Source organism: Balaenoptera borealis, assembly GCF_965194805.1.
Source record: "Balaenoptera borealis genome assembly, chromosome: X".
Lineage (NCBI taxonomy): Eukaryota > Metazoa > Chordata > Mammalia > Artiodactyla > Balaenopteridae > Balaenoptera > Balaenoptera borealis.
In genome coordinates, this window is record NC_138881.1 from 90,168,637 (window position 1) to 90,175,089 (window position 6,453).

General features: G+C 43.2%; 1 protein-coding gene across 1 annotated transcript in view; it reads right to left on the minus strand.

Moving 5' to 3' along the window:
- The window catches only part of SERPINA7 (serpin family A member 7), a 28,663-nt gene extending 28,485 nt beyond the window's left edge, over positions 1-178 (minus strand). The window contains exon 1 of the mRNA XM_082377335.1: positions 101-178. The gene's annotated coding sequence lies outside the window, so the exon portion shown is untranslated. The remainder of the gene's footprint in view (positions 1-100) is intronic.
- Between the last annotated feature and the right edge of the window lie 6,275 nt (positions 179-6,453).

The following is a 6,453-nucleotide window of genomic DNA, read 5'->3' on the forward strand; positions in this document are numbered from 1 at the left end:
TCTCAGCAAATGAGCTTAGAGCTCGGCGATGACAGAAGTGGTCCTTTGTTGACCCGTCAAGCTTCCGCTCCCACCAACCGCCCCTCGGATTCTTTCCCACCTTGTCCACTGCCACTGCAGGTGCAGTCTTGGTGGGCTGCACTCCACGCTTCCTGTCACGGATCCCCCACAGGCACCTCCGCAGACTCTTGTCCCCTGTGTAGTCATCTTCTTTGTGCCTCCACCACCTCCCAGTGGCCCCAATGACAACAGCATCCCCTCAGTGGCAGTCAATTTGGTGGCTGCCATCTTCACCACAGTCATCACTGCACAGGATCACAGCTTAGGTCCAGGCAGGGATTCGTGCATCCCTCCTGCCATGTTTGCCACAGAGGAGCAAGACCCAACTCAAGGTGACCAGGACAGAGCTGATGGTGGGGCAGACCGTGACCCTGGACTCGTCGAGGCCCCCGTGGATCCCCTTGCAGAAGGGTCAGATGAATTCGTGGGGGCTGCAGCCTTTCTGGCTTCCCAGGCAGTCGCCAGAGCTCTTCTGGAGGAGGAGGGTGAGCAGGAGGCCTCCCAGCCCACAGTCGAGGAGGACAGGGATGTCCGGTCAGCAGAGCAAGAGGAGGACCTGGAGGAGGGGAAGGAGGAGGAGGAAGAGGAACAGGACTACGATGGCGAGGAGGAAGATGAGTATGAAGGGGAAGACCATAACGAGGAGGTACAGGAGGAGGGTGCAGTAGTCGTTGTAGGGGTCCTTTAGTTACCCATGGCAGGGTTTCAATCCCTTTTCCGGGATCTGATCCAGTCCCATACACGCTGTATCCATTAAAATGACCACGTCTTGAATCACCCTCATGCAGGCCGCATAGTGGTCAGGAGTTGTTCCCCAGAGCCCGAGGATCCGGGAGAGGGACCCATATCTCGGGAGGGCGAGGACCTGGCAGAGGGAACCTCCCCGCAAGTGCCCAAGGAACTTGTAGAGGAGGCGGCATCCCAGAAGGCAGAGGAACCGGCGGCGGAGGCCCAGTTCTGAGTGGGCGAGGTCCTGGCTGATGCCTCCGAGTCCTGGGAGGCTGGGGCGTGTGGACCTGACGACGGGGCCGAGGCTGGCGAGGGGCGGCCCAGTCCTCAGGCCCTTGCAGCCCCTGCTGGGGCATCGGCCTGAAAGGCAGGCCGCGCTCAGCGCTGGCCTCTGGCGGTTAAGCAGCGGGTCAAAGCTCTCAAAAACCTTCAGGCACGATATGCACAAGGTAAAAGCCCAATTCTATAAAGACCTTTATGATCTTGAGAAAAAGTATGCTGCCTTCTACCAACCTCTGTTTGATAAGAAAGCTGACATCATCAATGCAATACATGAGCCCACAGAAGTCGAAGTCAGTGGCAAGTAGGTGTTCAGGAAGGAGCTTGGGAGGAAATGGAAAGAGAGCCTGAAGGAAAGGGGCAAACAAATGGCATACCTCGCTTTTGGTTGACAGCTTGTAAAAATGTAAAGATTCTCAGTAGTGTGATCTGGGGAAATGATGAACTTGTACTGGAGCACCTGAAAGATGTAAAAATAAGATTTTCAGGGGTTGGGAACCCATGAGCTTCACTGTAGAATTTCTCTTTAAGTCAAATGAATACTTTTTCAACAAAGTTCTGACAAAAACATACCAAATGCGATCAGACCCAGATGATTCTGATCCTTCTTCTCCAAAGGGCCAGAAATAGTCAGCAGCACAGGGTGTGAGATCTACTGGAAAGACGGGAAAGACCTCACCGTGAAAACTCTCAAGCTGCAGAATTGTGAGGGCCCTGGAGGTGTCGTACCAACCAGTAGGAAGGTGCCCAGCTCTTCTTTCTTCACCTACTTCTACCCTCCTGATTCTCCGGAGGGTAGAGTTCTGGATGTCGCCACTGATTATAAGTTGGGCTATTTTTTCCGTGAAGTTCTCATCCCAAAGTCCATATTACTCTTCATGAAAGAAGCAATTAAATATCAGTATGAAAACTCTGTTGAAGAGGTCCAAGAATCTGAAGGCGAGGAGGAGAAAGAAGCTGAAAATGAAGAACCAGAAGAAGGACCTGAGAAAGATCCAAATACAGTAGAGTGCAGCCTGGAAGAATCCAGGTTGAATATCATCCAACCATTCCTGCCATACACATGTCATAGTCTTAAATTTTCTGAATAAACAATAATAAATTGCTTAAAATTTTTATAAACCAGTTTTAGGGTTAATAATATACATATATACTACATCATATAGAATGCAGCTTATTCTGAATTGTACTTCTTTCACAGGCACACATTCTTTGAGCTGTAATTATAAGACTTCTATAGGTGGGAAATTTATCAGACCTGGTAACTGAGATTATTTGTTTAGAACACAGTTGCCAGAACTAGTAGCTAAAGTGACTGGAACATACATTAGATGGGACTTCATCATTCGGTGGCCAATTATATGTGGTCTCTTGTACTAACTCGGAGGCAATGCCTTTGATAATGTGACTACCTAAAAATTGTAAAAAGTTAAGAATTTCAAGTAGGACCACATTTAATGACTTATACCTAAGTATTTTCTTAGTTTTAAACTTTGGTATTGCATGTGACACTTAAAAGAAAATTAGTCATATTAAGATTTTGGTTATCATTGAATTGTTAATTTAACTTACATCTCTTCTATTCTTTTATTTCCCTCTATTTTTTCTTTCTCCTTTTACAGATATGGACACTGAGGGTCTGGGAAATTAAGAGATTATGGTTTATGGAAAGAGCACAGTCTTTTAAGGTGGAAAGATATATTTATATCCCTGAGTAGTATCCTACTTCCCCCCCCAAAAAAAATAACAAGCATTTTTGGTGTTTGGCAAGTGGGAAATGATATTGGTGTGATCAGATGATTGAAGGCGTCAAATGATGGACAACCACCCTGATACCCAAGGGTCTGGGTTACAAGAGGAAAATTGTGTTTTCTTTTGTTGAGACAACAGATATATGTATGATTGACTATTCTTAGATTTAGAAAGTCACTGGTGTATTTTAATTGTGTTCAATTGTTCATTTATTTCTTCCTACAGTTTGAAGTCATAGAAAGACATGGATGAAGGAGAAACAGTGAATTTGTTCTTCACGGATTTGAGATTTTCTGATTTTCAGGAGTCCGTGGGAAATTTTATCAACATGGGTTTGTTCCAAAGTTCATCACCCAAAAAGTAACATCCAATGATATCTGATTTTTCTCTTTATTCAGATATATCTGACAGCATTTGTTCAAGTTGAAAATAAAACTTTGTTTAAAATGAATAATCTGAAAGATTTTTTTAGATAAATAACTCTGATTCACCTTTATCTTTCTTTCTGTTTTGGCCCACCTTACTGTCATTGAAAGAGATCAAGTTCTTTTATTGCATCCTTCAATTAATTGAAATATCAAGTTATAAACAATTTATGTAAAGAGACATGGAGGTCTAGGTCCTACTGCATTTTATTGGAAGAACCTGATGGATGACTTAGCTTACCTCGAGACCAGATGGTGCTGGGCTGGTACTGGGCTGACATGGAGCAGCAGCATCAGTGTCATTTGGGAACTTGTTAGAAATGTAAATTCTCAGGCCCCATTCCAGACATACTGAATTGGAAATTTGAAGGTGGTCCAGCAATCAGAGTTCTACAGGTCCTTTAGGTGAATCTGAAGCACACTAAAGTTTGAAAACCACTGGCTTAGGCTTTATCTATGTGATGACCAGTCTTACTTCACTGACTTGTGACTGTTTCAAGTAAATTGAACGGGACAATAAAGGCTGAACTGGGAAAGAGACCAGAATTCTCAGGTATGGAGAGACAGAGAAAGACCAGGTACAAAGATTGGGTGGTAACAGTGAAACAAAACATGGATAAAGGAAAAATCTAGTCTCAGAAGTATACAAACATTATGATGCCTTGTATACGAAGTTTCAAAACATTCAAAACAATCGTCAGAAATTGATTATGGGTAAATACACATGTAATAAAAGGAATGCATAAGAATTATGCATGCATATGTAGCACACAAAAAGTCATGTATGAGAATTATAAACAACTTATTTAGGATAGTGTCTACATCGAGCGGAGAGAAAGTGAAGAAAATTTAATTGGGAAGGGTTACATGGTGGGCTTCAACTCTGCAAACGGCCAAGAGTCCAGTGTGTGGGGTTAAGGGGATGTGCATGCTCAGAACTTTTGCCTCCCTACCTATTTGAGGCCCGAAATTTGCTCACCATGTAGCCCTAAGTCCTAAGGCCCAAGAGGCCTGCATCGTCCTCTTCAGTGGGCCTGTGCTTCTGAGAGTTGAATTCACAGCCAAGATATATACTCCCAGGACTGAGAAGTGACCAAGAGGTAATGGCTGTAGGCAGAGAACAGAGGACAAGTTAGCTACATTATCTGCATATATGCATATGAAGCCTCTTGAGGTGAGGAATGGAGCTCAGTGAGTGTAAAGAAGAGGTAGAGGAGAGGCTGGGGTCTGGGAGGAGGACCATGGACCTAGGGTGGTGGCTCTATTCTCCCCACATCACTGGAACAGAACTTAAAGGTGTCCAAGTATAGTGGACAGACCAAAAGCTGGCCCCCAATAATCCCCACCTTCTGGTATTAACACTCTTGCAAAATTCCTTGCCCTGGAGTTTGGCAGGACTAATGACTTCCTTCTAACCAATAGAATATGGAAAGGTGAGAGAGATCCTTTGTGTGGTAATTTGTTATATAACAATAGATAATTAATACACTGGATTTAGCACAGGACAGCCCTGGAGATAGGTATCTGGATGTGTGATCTTGAGTACCACCGAACCATTCCTGACATACACTTGTACTGACAGCTTTGTTTTTAAATTTCCTCAATCAACTATATAAGAAAAACAACACAATACACAGACTACTCAAATGCAAACCTGACCATTCAGGTTAATGTCAAGATATTTTGTTTAACAGTCTATTAGTTGATTTAAACTTTTCACATATTTTTATATATGGCCTGTAAGCCCCCAGTTAAACTCTTGCCCTAAACCTTTAAATATTTCAAATGTTACAGGTGGTCCAGTTTAAATATTTGACCTATTACCCCTTCCCCATCCTCACTCCCTGTCACACTTTGTTACCTAGGCACAGAAACAGTGCTGCTCCTTGCTTTGGAAATGGTCTCTGCAGCTGGATCCCATAGTCCATCATTCTACAAGATTGGACCTATGGACCTAGGCCCTGGGCAAGGCTAAAGTATAATCACCAACCATCTTCTTGCTCCCCTTTCCATGCCCAATCACATACACCCTTTCTCCCATTCATATCTCACTTTCTCCACACATATTGGGTGCATAAATTCTCTTACTCAAAACCACTTCTCCCCCATGCAAACAGTCGCCTTGAGGCTACAGCCATCAACTTGTTCATACACACTTGTATGGAGCCCATTTAAGATCATACAGAACAATCATTCTTAAGAACAATCCTTCTTAAGAACATTTTGCTTCCCTGACAGCCTTCCTATCTGACCTGTCAATATCCTATTTGATTTCTCTCTGTTAATCATAGATTGTGATGAGCTACAGAACAGTTTCTATTTTTGTAAGGGTAGTTTTTCACAGAGCAAAATACTAAGTAAGCTACATAAAAGCTGGAAACTTGTCAAAATGTGCCTCTGTGAATTTAGAAATTCTTAGCCTCTTCATTTAAAAAAGTTATATTGTTAGTTTTGGAAAATAAAATATTAATGCAGGAATTGTCAGAGTGAGAATAACTTTATATTGGTCCCCTCTGAGAAAAAAACAAAGGAGTGGGAGGTGTAGCATGCCACAATTATCTCGGGGAAGGGTATAAACCCAAATAAACTATTTGCTATGGGCAGTTGAAGGAAATATAAGCAAACTATCACTTATAAAAGTATGAAAAGTGCTCCACACAACATCCTGATTTGCCACAGTCACTGCAAATTCCACTATGCATATTGCAGATCTTTTTCTCATTCTGGACCCCACTCACAACTGGCAACCTTTTAGCATACTCAGTAAATGGGTAGGATTAGCACTCCCAAGTAAGATATATGATGCCTTCAAAGTCAAAAGAAGCCCACTAGTATGGACCAGGTGCAGCAACTTGTCCTTCCCCTTGAAGGAATATTTCAATGTTCTCTAGACCACTGAACCCCTAGAAAATTCACCAAGGAGGCCAGTTCCTGAATTTTTTTGTGGGGTTCATTTCCCATTCTCTGGCATACGTTCATCTTACCAAGGTGTCTAGGGTTGTTGCTGCATCCTACTCATCAGGTTCAATTAGCATGATATCATCAATGTAATGGGACAGTGTAATTTCCTGTGGTATGGAGAAGTGATCAAGATCCCGAAGGATTAGTTTTTGACATAAGTCTGGAGAATTGATAGAGCCCTCAGGCAGAATGGTGAAGGTAACCTGCTGGCCCTGACAGCTAAAATCAAACTGCTTCATAGGGTCTT